This window comes from Onychostruthus taczanowskii, unplaced genomic scaffold (genome assembly GCF_017590055.1).
Source record: "Onychostruthus taczanowskii isolate IOZ18803 unplaced genomic scaffold, ASM1759005v1 scaffold37, whole genome shotgun sequence".
In the NCBI taxonomy this organism is placed as follows: domain Eukaryota; kingdom Metazoa; phylum Chordata; class Aves; order Passeriformes; family Passeridae; genus Onychostruthus; species Onychostruthus taczanowskii.
Window position 1 is genome coordinate 3,463,727 of NW_024501126.1, and position 15,398 is coordinate 3,479,124.

General features: G+C 38.2%; 1 protein-coding gene across 3 annotated transcripts in view; it reads left to right on the plus strand.

Moving 5' to 3' along the window:
* The window catches only part of COBL (cordon-bleu WH2 repeat protein), a 157,467-nt gene that overhangs the window by 115,804 nt on the left and 26,265 nt on the right, over positions 1-15,398 (plus strand). The gene's annotated exons all lie outside the window — the stretch shown is intronic.

Below are 15,398 nucleotides of genomic sequence, written 5' to 3' on the forward strand. Positions count from 1 at the left end.
TAGTACCCACCTTCTTTCACAGACAAATTACTTCATTACCAGCAATTCAGTCACTTAGAGACTAAAATCTCTGATTTTCAAAACATCCTTAAATATCTTTTCTACATGTAGTACTTTCAGGTTTTTTCCTTACAGTTGGAATCTTTGAGGATCAAAATGAATGTTGTCTTTCTCACTGGGCAGGTGGATTTTTTTTTCCCTTTTCTAGTGACAAGGCTGTTGAATAATACTAAACTTTGAACTCATTCCATTTTTATCTTCAGAAAATGTGCTACTGATGCAGCACTGAAAATTATTCTGGGTAGGTGAAATACGGAGAAAAATATTCTAAATACATGAATGGAAAAAGGAAATATTTCTCTTCTTGTTGTTTTTGAACTGAAATTATTTAAAGCTGTTTGTGGTATCTAGAGTGCTCCAGTAAGTGCCAAGGGAGAATGATGGCCAGAGAAATCATCCAGTTCCAATTGTATGATGATTTGCAAAGATTTATGATGCATTTCTTTATTAAATATATGGCCATCCTATCTATCACATGCCCATCATCTGTCCCTTTGTTCTGCTTTTTTATAGTAAACTCTGTGGTCATGATTCTCATACCCTAATCATTTATGTGTACAGCCAGTTTAAGCCCTCTTTACTGTTCTGTTGCAGTATAAAAGTGCCTCTTTTTGAGAGCTGGACTCTGTATGTGTATGTATGATGGCAGTTCTCTCTTCTGAGCTTGGCTTCCAGTCATTACCATGACTCTCAATATATATTTAGTACATTCAGTAGCCACCATTTAGCATTCCATACAAAAATACATGTTATTATAGAAGACAGAATGGAACTTATTCCATCCCTCGAAAATTACAGCCATGTTGTTTTCTGATGTCATTGTAAAACTATGGACTCCCCCCTCAAGGACAGTGAAACAAAATTGCTGTCTCTGTTTACACTTCTTATTCATAAGCTTCTGCTATAGCAGCTCTGTGGCTAGAGAAGTCCACTGTTAAAATTTATAAGTTGACAAAACAGAAAGTGACATAATTAATTTTTTGTTTATCCAGAAGAGCTTACATTAATAAATGCTGATTTTTGCTGAGGTAGCTAAGGGGAAAGGTGATGTTGTATATTTCCCTGCAAGAATTCCCTGCTTTATTCCTTTTTTATTGCATATTCTTGTGTAGTGCTCTGGCACCATTTTGTAGTGGTAAATGACTGTTGAAAGCATCAAGTCGAAAGAAAGAATGAATGACTCTAGAAGCTGGCAACATACTGAACAGGTATCAACTACTGAGTCCTTTATATTCCTTGAATGTACCTTGGACATGAAAGATTATTTTTTCTGTTCACTTCTAATAGGAAAATAGTAAATTTGGGTCACCAGATCTGCTTCATTTTCTCATGCCTTGAGAAAGTTCTAAGAAGGAGACTGAGTCCTGGGTACAAACACTGGTTGGAAAGTTGGAGTAATTTTGTATTCCCTTAGATTCCCTTGCACTGTGCTGCCTGCCTGTATTGGAAATAAGAGTTGTGGTTTTGCAGACTTTGAACCAGAAGTCAGTCTAAGTGTAAGGAAGCTGAGCTTCCCTTCTCTCATCCTGACTAAATGTGAAGACATTTATTCTCTTAATTGCCTTGAAGACCAGCTTTGCAATCCAAGTGGTCTGTGGATAAACTGTGAATGTTTTTTTCAAGTAAATCCAAATTCCCTGTTGTCCTCTTCCTTCATCAAAAGAAGAGCAGTTTTAACTACAGGAGCTGTACCTTTAATAACTGAGTGGCATCTTAGGCATACTCTGCTGCCCTTGAATGGTGGAATGTGAGGAAGCTGTCACAGCCATACACGCAGAACAGCTTACACTTTATCGATAACAAGTGGGGCTAAACATCTGTGTTCAACCAAATACGTGCATGTGGTACAAGTGTGTGTGTGAAAACTTTCATCCTGGGTGTGAGTTTGAAGTTATGCCAGGTTTACATATAAGGTATGGGCCAAATAAAACTGGAAGGTTGGTGCTTTAAGCAGCATGTATAGTGCAAAATCTTACTGATTCAGGTGCAGGCAATGCTCATGGAGCTAAACACTAAACAAACTGTTGAAAATTTTTCTCTTTCCAGGTAGGTGATGACTCTAATACCAAAGTGCTTTTCCATCCTTAGACATGCTTATACTCAGCTTTTCCTACTACCACTGCTAAGTCAGAAAACACTGACTAAAATGCCTGCCTACTTTCTTCTAAGAAATTGAGAATTCTGGCCATGCGCATTCACTTCTGGGTTTTTGGGCATGAGGGAGCAAAGGCTGAGAGCAGAGACAACTTCTCCTTTGTCAGCTCCTTTTGTGGATTCCATAATTGTGGTTCCTGGCATGGATAAAATAATTACTTTCTAACCTACCACCATAAGCAAAGGCTGGGTGTAATGGAGGACAAAGACATGAAACAAAATAAGATGAAGGAAAGACTGAGAAAGGAGGAGCTATGATGGACAAATACATTTTTTTCTTTTAGGACTATGGTGATTAAAAGGTGAAAATAAAATTGCTAAATATATGGTGCCCTCCCATAAACAGTGAAAAACTGGTAGGGGATTATCTGCTTACTTGTTAAACAAAACAACTTCTACTTTTCAAGCATCTGATAAAAATCATTATTGTTTTCTGACTTTTAAAACATGTTGGTAAGCATTTTTCTCTTCCATTTTTTTTTTCTTAATTTTTTCACTTGACAAGAAGGTAAAAACAAAAGGAAAGTATTTTTGCAGTTTGTAAAAGCATAAAACTTAATGATGAAATATTTTCAACATTTTTTTCTAAACTATGTGGGAACATGCAAGAGATCAATTTTTAAGGTGTATCTGTGGATGAAACAGTCAAGATTTAAATGAATATAGTTCCTAAAATATAAGAAGTATGACAAATTGTATAAGAATTATAAAGACAGTAAGAAAAAATAATTACTGGCTTTCAGTTCAAGATAAGAGCCTTGTTTACTTAACTTTTACTTGTAAGAGATGGAACATTTTGGAAGGCAAACAAACTCTACAGTTTTGTTCTCCAGAAATCCTCACAGTGGACTGCCAAGGACTGCAGAAGGGCCACCCTTTGGAACTTCCTGGTGTTGTGGGAAGTAGATGACACTTTGGGGCCTACTGCATGAATGCACTGGTATCTTGATTTTCTTCTGAAACCCTTTTCGGGTGCTCCCAGTCTCAGACATGCTAAAGCAATGCTTAGGAGTGGCACAATTACTTTTATGCCACTGTTCTCCCCAAAAATAAGAAACATGGGTTTTTTTACTTTTTCTTTTCCTTTCTTTTTTTTTTTTCCCGCAGAAGATATCCTGTTCCAATTAAATATAATGTATGTAAATATTTTACTGATTATTTTTCATTTCTAAATCCCATCTCTGCTTGCCTTCAGAGAATTAGACCAATATGCTGATTAACTGACCAGCCAGTTAAAGAAACTTAAAGGTTCAAGTGTCCAAGTTTTCCAAATGAAAACATTTAGGTAAAAAAAAAAAAGGCATGCATATACTGTAATTTGCTTGTTTGCTCCACTCCCTTTTGGACATGCCCAGCTTCCTCTGTACCTGGCAGCTTTCCTGTTCTGTATTCATCATGCTAATCAATGGGATTCAGATGTTCCTGAAATAAAATAATTTGTCTTCAGTCGGCTCTTACAAAGGACACAGACTGTACGAGAAAGTCTTTTCTGCACTTTCAGAGTACATTAAATACATGCCACTTTTCATAATACAAGGCTTTGGCAAAGTATTGATTGCTTTCTTTTACACAAAAAATCCTTGCACAGGGAAACTCCTTGTGGTTTTTTTCCACAGACTTAAATTAGTGCCTGTGAGAAAATTAGCAGGCTGATAGTAATTGAGACAAAAGTCTTTAAATTTTCATGCTGTAATGAGAAGAGTAACAACAAACCACCAGCTTGATTCTGTGCTGGTTTGATAGGGGCTGCTCTAAGGTGAGTGGAATGTTTTATAATACCATGCTGAAGTTATGACCAACCAGGAGAATTTAGGTAATGTTGGAGCATTACTGTACAAACTGTACTGTACAAAGTGCAACAGTGGCCAGTCACACCTGCTAAAAAATTTTTCAAAGACACTTCTTGGATAATGGCTTTAGAAAAAAAAAAATTACCTGGCTTTTTGGAGTTTAAAAGAGAAGGTGCCTTTTTTTTTTTTGTTAAGAGTCTTTGATTTTTTAATTAGGGATAAGAACAGGAAAGAGAGAGGATAATAATGAATAAAAAGAGGAAAAATAGATGGAGATTAAAATCCGAGGACCTTGAGGTTTCTGATTTTCAAAACCAAAAATATTTGAGAATTTCTCCTTTCTTTTTTTCTTCATTGTTTTCTTATTTTCTTCCCCCAGACCACATCAAGTAAGTATTTCTTTTGAACTTCTATATTAATGTGACTGAGTTCTCTGATATCTAAACCCTATAACACTTGGGGTTAAAGTTTTGCTATGGTTCGTGGCGTCCTTCTCTCAGTATCCCTGGTAGATAATAGAAAGTGAGCTTTTACACGTATATGAAGAAAGTTTCTGTGCTCTGTCCTTCTACCTCTTTATTAAACTTTTGTAACTGAAGTTCCGGCTCTTATCCTTCCTGATTCATTTAGGAAAAGCTGGTAGCCAGTTTAAAAGTTACTGGAGGATTTCGTAGACAAGCATAAAACATACAATTGGGTGACTTTCTCAGCCTAATTTGAGGAGGAACTGATGCCGAAAAGAAAGAAACTCAAAGCCATTTCCAAATTTCTCCCTTTTATGCTGATCCTATTTAAGCCCATTGACTCAGGTGAGAAATTCCCCAAACTAGCTTGCCTGTTTTGAGCGTATGATCACAGCAAACCTTCAAATTCTAGAAATGGCCCCGCTCCAGCAAAGCACTTAAGCATGCTTAATCAGGTACCCCATTATACAGCATGCACATTATTATTGAATGAACTGTGTAAATGAAAGCCTTAAAATGCTTCACATGAATAAAAATGCAGACAAATTTTCCCTGTGGGGATTCATCCCATGCAGGAAATATCTGCAGCTTTGCATTTTAATCAGTGAACGGTCTGATCCTGCTGCTGTTGAAGTCAGGGGCAGAACCTAACTGCTGTAGTGGAAGCAGGATCTAACACTAACAGCACTTAATATGAAAGGGAAAAATTTTTTCCAAGTGGGTGTTCAGATGATGACCCATTTCTTGCATCAGGCTATTGTTCACCAGAGATGGCACTGCCATTAATGTTTTACTATCCACAAATCAGTGCAAAGCGTAACATCCAGTTACCGCTCGTGCATGTTTGCATTTCTTCAAGTTAATAGGGAAAGAGAGCCCCAGGGCAAAGCATGATTGATGAGATAATTGACTTCACACGAGGACTGTGGAAGAGCAGGCCAAATTCAGCTCTGACTTAAGTATTTCTATCTCTACTTATGTTTGAAATAATCTGATGTAGTCCATCTGCTGCCAAAGAGGAGTGGTGGCATGACAGCAGTGCTCTTCTGTGAGCACTTTATTCTCTACTTGTTCAGTATTCCCCCTCTTACTAGCCTCCCAGGGAGAGCCTCAGTGTGCACTGCTGGAAAAGAGAACTTCATGGATAGTGGGTGGATGTCATAGTATCAAAAACCATAAAGTGGTTTGGATTGGAAGGGACCTTAAAGATCATCTGTAGTCTAACACCCCTGCATGGACAGGGATGCAGTCCATTAGAGCAGGTTGCTCAAAGCCTCATCCAACCTGACATTGAATGCTTCCAGGGATGGGGCATCCATAACTTCTCTGGACAGCCTGTTACAATGTCAAAACGAAGAATTTCTTCACAATGTCTAATCTAAACCCACCCTCTTTCAGTTTAAAGTCATTCCCCCTTGTCCTATCACTACATGCCCTTGTGAAAAATCCTCTCCAGCTCTCTTGGAAGGATCCTTTCAAGGATCTGAAACATGCTATGAGGTCTCCCCAGAGCCTTCTCTGCTCCAGGCTGAACAAACCCAGCTCTTTCAGCCTGTCTCTACTGGAGAGGTGCTCCAGCCCTCTGATCATCTTCATGGCCCTCCTCTGGATTCATGATACCATCCCTGCACTTGATTCTTGTCCTTTGCTGTGATTGCTTGGCTATGTCTTTGTCACTGAAAAAGAAGTCTGTCTCTTGCTATAATTCCATAGAACCAATTGCCCTGGTGGTCCTCTCCAGCATGTGTGTGCTGTTTCCTGCTAGTTTAGATCCAGGGGTGCCTGGCAGTGCTTTAGGTGGAGAGTGTGATTGGCATGCACTGTCCTGGCCTCACTGCTCTTGGTTTGCCCTCATCCCAGCACAGGAGTCTGGTCTTCAAAGGGCCTAGGAAACATCCTTTGAAAATGGTACAATGCCCTTGCGGAGGGTATCACACAAGAACTTCAGGGAGATATTATGAGTACTGCAACCCTCAGTTTTCTTCCCTGCAATAATAATTTTTTCTTTACTGGGCAGTTCCAGAGGGCAGACTGTTTTAGTGACAAGAAGTGTTCACATACTCAAAGTAGAGTCTCACTAGGTATATGCTTTTACTGACATGATTGGATTACTGACATGATTGGTGTTACAGCTCTGAGAAGTATGATAGCAGAGTAATCCAGTGTGTATGTGCAGTAAAATGTGTAATAACTCAGAAAAGAAACATGCTTTTCTGGGTTAAAATATTTCTGGAAATTGCCGAAGTAAACCACCAGCCCAAGTTTATTGAAAAGCCTTATGGAGGCAAAAGCACATTTTCCACTGATCAGGAGGTGCAAGAGGAGTCAGTTAATATACGTCAAAAGAGGTCAGAGTACAGTTTTGTGACTTTATACTATGGAGGTGTATGAAAATGTTTTTATATCTAAATTTGGAGCTGTTGAAAATCTGTGTAGGTATTTACAATGTTGGTGATTTGGCTGAAGTATGTTTTGGCCAATTAAATGGAGTCGTTTTATGCCATTTTAATTTTAAGTTAGGTGGTTTGTTCACAGAATTTTCTCAGGGCTCTGTCTGACTTCAGATTATGCTAAGGTACTATCCTATAAAAAGAGAAAGAGATGTAAGGGAAAATGATGGATGCGCTGATGGGGGAATAGGGGGGTTCTGCAAGACTGATGAAATCCCATTTTGTTAATCATCACTCTAGCCTGTAGTCCATTATTAGCTTTTAGTATTAAGCAAAACCAGTATTTGTTGCCATTACTGCCAAGAAGTCTGCATTGCTAGGAAGATTTTTTCTCAGTTGTGCTGCAGTTCCCAGTAGAAGTGCTTCTGTGCCTAAGCCAAGTATACTTTGTCCCCAAAATTAGAAGGCATCTGTTCAAAATTTTTTATTTGTATATGTGTAATACCTAATGGTTTCAGTAATAGATTATTGCAGATTGACCTGATTCTCTTTCACCCTTCCTAACTTTTAATCACTTATAATTAGAAATAAATACACAACTGGGAGCAGAGTTCTGGAAAGAGGTCTTAAATCCCACCAGGGTGTCTGTACATATGTGTGTGTGTGCTTGGTGTAGGGTTGGGTTTTTGTGTCTCTTCTTTGCTGAGTTTGCTGGCAGCCAGTTGCTGGGGAAGAAAAGGATAATTACAATGCAAAATTGTTTTCTGTTTTTCTCCTGTGGATGATGCTATAAATATAAAATTGCAGTAGAGATTTTATGGAATTGTTAACAAACTAAGGAAGATCATTAATTGATGCAGAGTGCACAAGGGGAAAAAGATAGAAAAGATTAAAAAAAATTTGGGCAAATGGCCTTTTTTCTGTGGTCTTAAAAATCACCTAATAAAACATTGTTTTATTGCACAGGTACACTAATCATTTCTGGTTTTAATCATTACACTGCATATGCTTTTCAAGCAATTTTATAGAGTGCACTCTCTAAGGTGGCTCATGAAAATCACCTTCACAGTCCATTTATTTAGATGCTGCAGTGTGCTTGCGTGAAAGCTGACCATCTCTGAAAAAGATGCAGGTTGCCCAAATCTATCACTTAAGACTAGTAATTCCCTGCAAAACGGGGAGAGTGGGTTATTTCTTCACCAGGCTCATTATACTGGGCAGTCTCTGGTTTTAGATCTAGATTTTCCTGTCCTGCAAATACCCCCAAAGAGCCCTGTTATTTAACACAGCGTGTCGCCAGTGTTACACGTGGTGATTTATGAAAGTGCAAGTTCAAAGTTATCTATAATTGCTCTTAAATATATTTCTGTGTTATCTTCCTCCTCTAACCTGCATTGTCTGCTTGTTTGTAGTCTTTTTGAACTGCACAGATTAGGCACCCTGCCCCTCTCCTCACCTGAAGTGAGGGACCATCCAGAGCCCTGAAATCACCTTGTGAATTATTCTAGCTTGCTGTTAACCTCAGAAAGCAAATACCAGGAACTGTTGTGAAACTCTCCCCATCATACTTCATTGTGTATAAAAGGAAATGAACAGCTCACACTACTGGTTCATTTTCTAAAATCTGTCCTTCCCAAAGCCAAGCGACAATGTTCTCTGATTAATCAAGGGAAGATCTACTTTGACACACGATCCTTTTTCTGTCAAAGAGCATTTTACTCTTTGTGTCGCTTTTATGACATCTGATCCCTTTGAATAAGGAAGGCTAGTTACTGGCTATGATGTAGAGTTGTCAGAGAGTCCAAACAAGGCTTTTATAAAAGCAAGGAGCTAGTGGGTTCAAGAGGGTGCCAAAACAGAGAGGATGAAAAGCAGTTCAGCAATAGCAGCAGCATTCTAGGTCAAATGGGCTTTGCAGGGGTCAGGGAGTCTTTTTCAGTCACTGAAGAAAGGATTGTGGGAAAGAAATAGGAATAATAAAGTCCAATATGTTGATTTTCCCCTGTCTGAAAATCTGTGCTGCATTAGTTCAGAAATTTTTCTTTGCTTGTTTGGCAGGTGGTAAAAATAAGGGTCTGAAATGGGAGAGGGTAGCAGACATTTACTTGCAGGGGTAACTTCCTCTGAGACTTGCAAGAGCAAGCAGACATTTTATGTAGTGTTTTGAGAGAGAGGCTTCACAATCATTTTCAGTATATGTTTGAAAGGAAAAGCTGACATTAGTGCACAGATCTTTACAGCTGCTTGTACATGGAAAAAACAATGGAGGGACTGGAACACTCTTCACTTCTCATTCCCTGGCTTGATCCTATCTTGTATTGCCTTTGGTATAGGAAACTCCACTGCCAAAAAAGCTTTTGTGAAAGTTACAATACTTTTCTGTTGTGTTATCAACAGACAACAGACAATTTTAACCCCAAGGGAAGTGCTTAACTACCTCAGATTCAAAAGGCAGGTTAAATGAGTTCACATTGCATTTCTTTTTCAACCATAGGAGAGCAGACCTAGGTAGCTATGTCAGTTGTCATTAGTTTGGAATTGACTGTTGAAATGCTGAAGATTCGCAGGGTGTAACTAATGACACTCCATTTGTACCTTTCTGATGATATGTCTGGTGAGACATCCTTTGTGAGTCTTTTAATTTTTGTTATTGGCTAGCATGTAAAGGAATGGATTTACTTTTGTTTGCAGGGTTTGCAGTGAGAATGACTTCAATTAAATAGCCTATTGGAAAACATGAGGATGGAGCATAAAACTAGGAAGGAGACTGAAAATATCTCATTATGTGAGACTGGAAGTCGCACGCAGGGCTGTGTGAGTCAGCAACGTGCCCTTGCAGTGATGAAGCACTAACCACAGGCTGGGTTGCACTAACAAGAGCACAGCCAGCAGATAACAGGAAAAGATTAGTCCCCTTTACTTGGCTATCATGCCAAGTAGCCACATGTGAGTCCATTGTCCAAAAGTGAGTCCAGTTTTGACTTCTGTGTAACAAGATACTGACACACCAGAGCAGAGGCAACAGAATCTGGCACAAAGCATCAAGGATGTACATTGAGGTTCTGAGGCAACAGGGCGTATTCAGCTCTCCCCTGTAGAAAGGAAGGGTAAGGAGAGTTTGAATGCTGTCTTGCATCTAAAGGAAGAAGACTGAGACAGACTCTTCTCTGAGATGCGCTGCAAAAAAGATAAGACTGCAACAGTGACAAGTTGCAGCTAGAATTTTTTTAGGTTGACATTAAAATAATGTTCTTAAGTGGGAGAAGCATTAGATGCTGTCCAGGGAATGATTCATTATTTTTTCCAGAAAGGCTGTTGGGTCTTCATGCTTGGAGATTTTCAAAGCTAAGCTGTTCAAGGCCCTGAGCTACTTTGTCAAAGCTGGAAGATAGCTTTGCTTTGAGGAGGACATTGAACTAGGTGACCTCCAGAGGTTCTTTCCAAATGAAACTGTTCTGTGATTCTGTGACCTAAATAAACTAAGCAAACATTAAGCTACTCTACATCCCCATTTTGGAGGAGGGCAGGAGCTGCAGAGCATGGTACCTCAGCTCAATATTTCCTGGCCTCTTTTTGATTTTCTGCAAGGTAGTTTCAGAAGTTGGGAGAGGAATGCTTTGGAATTGATCCATTCCCCCGCTCCCCTAATAATATTGTTAAAGTATAGCAGTAGTAATTTATTTTCTCTTTGTTTCTTTGATTAAAAAAAAAAAAAAAAAAAAAAAGAAAGTATGCATGTAGGCTCAAATATGCTAAAATTAAAATTTTAATTACAATAGAGAGAAGACCACCCAGTCTGTACTGCTTTATCTGCTCATTGAGTGATCTTTAACACCTATCTCTGTATACAGGTTTTTGATCCATGAGAAAAATGAGTAAAATGTAACAAGAACACATTGTACCTGTGTGAAAACCCTTAAGCTAATCCTGTGTTCTTCATTTTCATAAGCTCTGTAAATAATTGCCATAACAAATGTTGTCTTTCAAATGTTATCTTTTCCGGTTTCTTCCATCAGCCTTCTTCCAAGCACATGAAAAAAATGCACAGTATTTTAATACTGGTCTTTAGTGATGGTCTCAACTTTTTACTGCCAGGACAAATAATTAGAGCAGTGTTTCTTTCTCCTGGTAAAAGTTTTAAGTACTGTCAGTGAAAGAATTATGTTATAATTTGGGGATCATTATAAGAATTAATATTCTTTAACATCATGAGGTTTGTGGTAATTTTTTACAACTTCATTATAATACACGACTTGGACCACTACAGCAAAGCAATTTTAGTCCATGAAAAGAAAGTTCTTTGGCAATGAAACAAATGATGAAAGAAATTTTAAAACAATTACCAACATGTTAGCAAGAGTTAGATAAGTTAGAGAAACTCTAAATCTAATCTATCTCTAAAATGATTGTGAAGTTCATGTTACTCATCATCTAAGGGTGGAATCAACTGTTACATCTTATGTCTGTCCTTACTGAATGTAATAACAAAACATCAGCAGTGCTGTAAAACCAGGTCACAGCACTTCCTGAACAGTTAGGATTTACACTCAGTGCCCATTGGACTCTGAAGGGGTGATGACTTGGGCTTTGGGGACTGATTTTGTACGTCCAGATGGAATAGGCATCTTTTGAACACTTACATCCATTCTAATCTAATTCAATTTTGATAGTGGTTTTTCATAGTAGTAATCAAAGTGAGTATTTTACCCATGGAGGTCTTCACATATTGAATTACATCTTCATTTCTGGAAGTGCTGATTCACATTTAAACCAGGTGAGGTTTATCTGTCTCCCCATCATTGGCATTCTGGATGAGTAATGTGTACATATATGCAATATCAAACTGCCTAAGTGCAGATATGACTCCTCTAAACTCAAAGTTCAGTGTTTTCCTAATTACTTACAGGCTATTGAGATTAAAGCAACAAGATCTCTTTTGTGTTAAACAAGAAGCTCACATTCCTTACTCATGAGCTACTCTCCTCTTTCCCTCTTGGTGATCATGGGCAACATTTTTGCAAATAGACGACCCAGTCCATCCCCCTCTGCAAGAAAGCCTTTGTAACTTGTGGCTGACCTAATTGTGCAGTGACAGCCCTGCTGCTGCAAATCTGGGGAGATCCCTGGTACAGCACTCATGTGGGCTTAGCAGTGTGTGCAGTCTGAAGCAGGATATAAGTAAGCAGCAATGCAAGGCTTTGAAGGACTCTTTCCAGTTTGATGTGGGGGTGAGATGTCCCACAGAGATTTTAGAATAGCTTGGAGACCATGGACCAACTTCTACATGCTTTTCAGTACCACACCCCAGCTGATGCCAGTGAATAGGGTTACGTTACTGAAATTGTTATATGTTTGAAAACTCAGCCTTCTGTAGAGAAATCTTTCAATACCATGTTATCTGTGGCAGTTGTAATTTGTGCTTTCAATTCTGAAGTACTTGCTGAATACCCTTTCTTAACCTGGATATGTCTGCATGAGGTCCTGGGGATCAGAGCCTGAATTTGTCTTAGTGTTTTGACAGAGGAAAAAGAAGAAAATGTTAAGATTTTTTTTTCTTTATTTGACCAACAAAAAACCTCAGTAGTGCCATCATTATGGTCACACTGTGTTAGTGTGGGGTGGAGGAAAAAAATGCAAAAATTGCAAGGTAGAATCACACCTACTACTAAATGTTATGCTGTTCTCCTAGTAGAATTAGAAAGCTTTATAAAGTATTTTAGGTCTCCTGGAGAAAGACCACTCAGTAATATTGAGGTAGGCTTTCTTTGTGTCATGTGTCATTACCCAGTAATGCCCATCCCATCTTCAGTTTGCACCAGTGAAGACTTAATCAAGCATGTAGGAAGAAGAATAGTTCTTACTTAATCCATCCAAGAATGGCTCAGATTTGAAACAGGGTTGTTTTAATGCTGCTCTTCGCTGAAACAAGGTTGTTAACATGACACAGAACCATCACTGTTGTGTTTTATGTGTGTGCTTTCATGTTCAGACAAGTAGTAGTGGCAATCAAAATGGTTTGGCTCAGCCAATAACTCTGTTGAGTGCCATGTATTAACTGTGTTAAAAATTTATTAATCTTCTTGGTGAAGATAAAAAATAGGGAAGCACTTTGTCAAACTGATATGTTTGAAGAAAGGGGAACATTTTAGTTTTGTTTGAGCTTTGGGAATTTAATCATTGAGTGGAAAGATGTCTATTTGTATTTCCATGCTTCAGGATAAAACTGCTGTTGAATGAGGAGGTTCTTATTCTGGCCTGGGTGATTCAGCTGCCAAGATCCAGAGGTAGCAGGGATCAATTCATCCGTGAACTCTGATAACAAGAGATTGGTTTTCCTTCTGTTTGTTAACATTTGAGGACAGTGGGCTGGAGTTGGGGATCCTGCAGCAGAGCAGGGAGAGACTTGAGTGCTGTTATTACTTGCAGTAGGCAAGTAGGGCTCTGTGACCAAAAGGATCTAAATCCTTGAGCAGAAAGATGCAGGAAATAGCTGCAGGCAGGCAAGAAGAGGATGAGGAAATGCAAGAGACAGTGAGGAAAAGGCTGTCCCCCTCATGTCAGGATCTGGGAGTAGGTGCTTGGCTATAAATTGCTATGCCAGCTATAAGGGGGAGGTCGTTTATGGCATCCATGTGACAATAGATTTGTCATGGGTTACAGAGAGGTCTCTGCATTAAGGTATATATACTGCATTGTGCATTACTTCAAAATCTTCCTGTGTACTTTCACTCTTCAATTTCCACTCTATAAATTGATTTCTTTGTTATCCTAATTTGTCCTGGTTTTAACATATTGTAACTTTTACTAATGTTTGTTACTAGGCTTTTTTGTTTGTTTGTTTGTTTGTTTGTTTGTTTGTCTAAAAGCCAAGAAGCCATATAGTCATACCTGTTTGTTCACAGTGAGTTTTTGTGGGGTTTTATTATTTGATGTTCAATGTCAAACTATTCATATTTATCCTTCATGTTGGCGTTTTGCTAACTGTAGTTCTATGGCTAGCATACTCAAATCCATTCAGGGGCACATACTTTGTTCCTGTAATTACCATTTTAAAATGGAATAATCTCTGAGACTATATCCAGAATCTAGAACTAATGTTACAGAAAATAAGGTCAAAGAAATCAAATAACATTGCTTCCAAAGTTGCAATAGAGTCTTTGAATCATCTTCCATCATTAATATCAATGCTTGACAGCACTTTAAAAGTTTAATCATGATTTGTAACCCTCTGAATTTTATTGCTTCTACAGTCAGAAATCAATTTCAGTACTTAATGGCATCTTGTAACCTCAGTCAAGGAGAATGTTGGCTTGATTTTTATTCTGGTTTTACTCAAAGCTTCACTGCTAAGCTGTACCCTGACAAAATTATTTCTGTGACATTCTTTGACAAAGTTGTTTTCAGTTCTCTGACTTGAACAAAATACTTTTGTGTATACAACAGAATTCAGAAGTATTTCTCTCTGTTGATTATTTTTATTGAGCTATAGCTTCACATATTCTCCAAATAGTTGTTCATTCCCAGCCTAAAATACAGTGAAGTGTATGTTTAATCTTAGTCACACTTGCAGACCTGGGACTTCACATGTAATTAACATCCACCACAAATGTCTGGAAGATCAGACCATAAACTGTTGTTTAATCTTCCTGTTGCTTACTGAGGTTCAATAAGAGAATGGAGCACACTTATAATTCCAAATTAAACATTTAGATTAGTCTTTATTGATTCCTTTTGATCAGGAGAAGTGTGTTTGGGCTTGATTCTGTTTCGTCACTCAGTAATTTCAGTCATTGAAATTATTGACCTGGTTGGGAGCTCTCCTTTAGTGGCATGATTGCAGGATGAAATTGAGTACATTTCTTAAGAGAAATTAGAATTATGGTTTTTTACCAAAAAAACACAAAATGGGGTAGCTCATAGAAACCAAACTGAAACAGGGTACAAGAAATTACACTGTGTCAAATCTCCTCTCAAAATGTCCAGCTTTTAAGAGAATCAAACATGCAAAGGGCATATCCCTTGATGTCCTTTATAAATAACTAAGCACTGGAAAAGTTTCTATTTTAAATATGATGCTGTCTACTTTTCTGTACACTTATTGGGAGATTTTGTATGCTTTGAAAAAGAGAAAAATTGAAGAGTGATAAAATCAGTGACACCCATGGGGCCATCAGTAGATCTAGTTTACCAATTGTGTCCTGACTGGGAAATGCTGCCCATTTTTACCTGTACACAGACTTCTTATTGGAAATGTTATCTGTTTGACATAGAAGAGAAATAATGAGCTTATGTTGCCATAAGGAGTAACAGGAGTGATTTCTTGAACCATGTCATTTAAACTTCAGTCTAATTCCTCAAGAAACCGTCCATGGAAAATTGTTTCTCCAGAGAATTAAGGAAACTTATTTGCTTTGGCAGTTATAAGTCCCAAACCCCTGAGGACCACTATAGTAAACCACATCTCTAAAAGCAAAGGACATAATTTTTGTCACTTTTCAAATCATCTTTATCTTATATACAAATACTGAGCACCCTTCTTC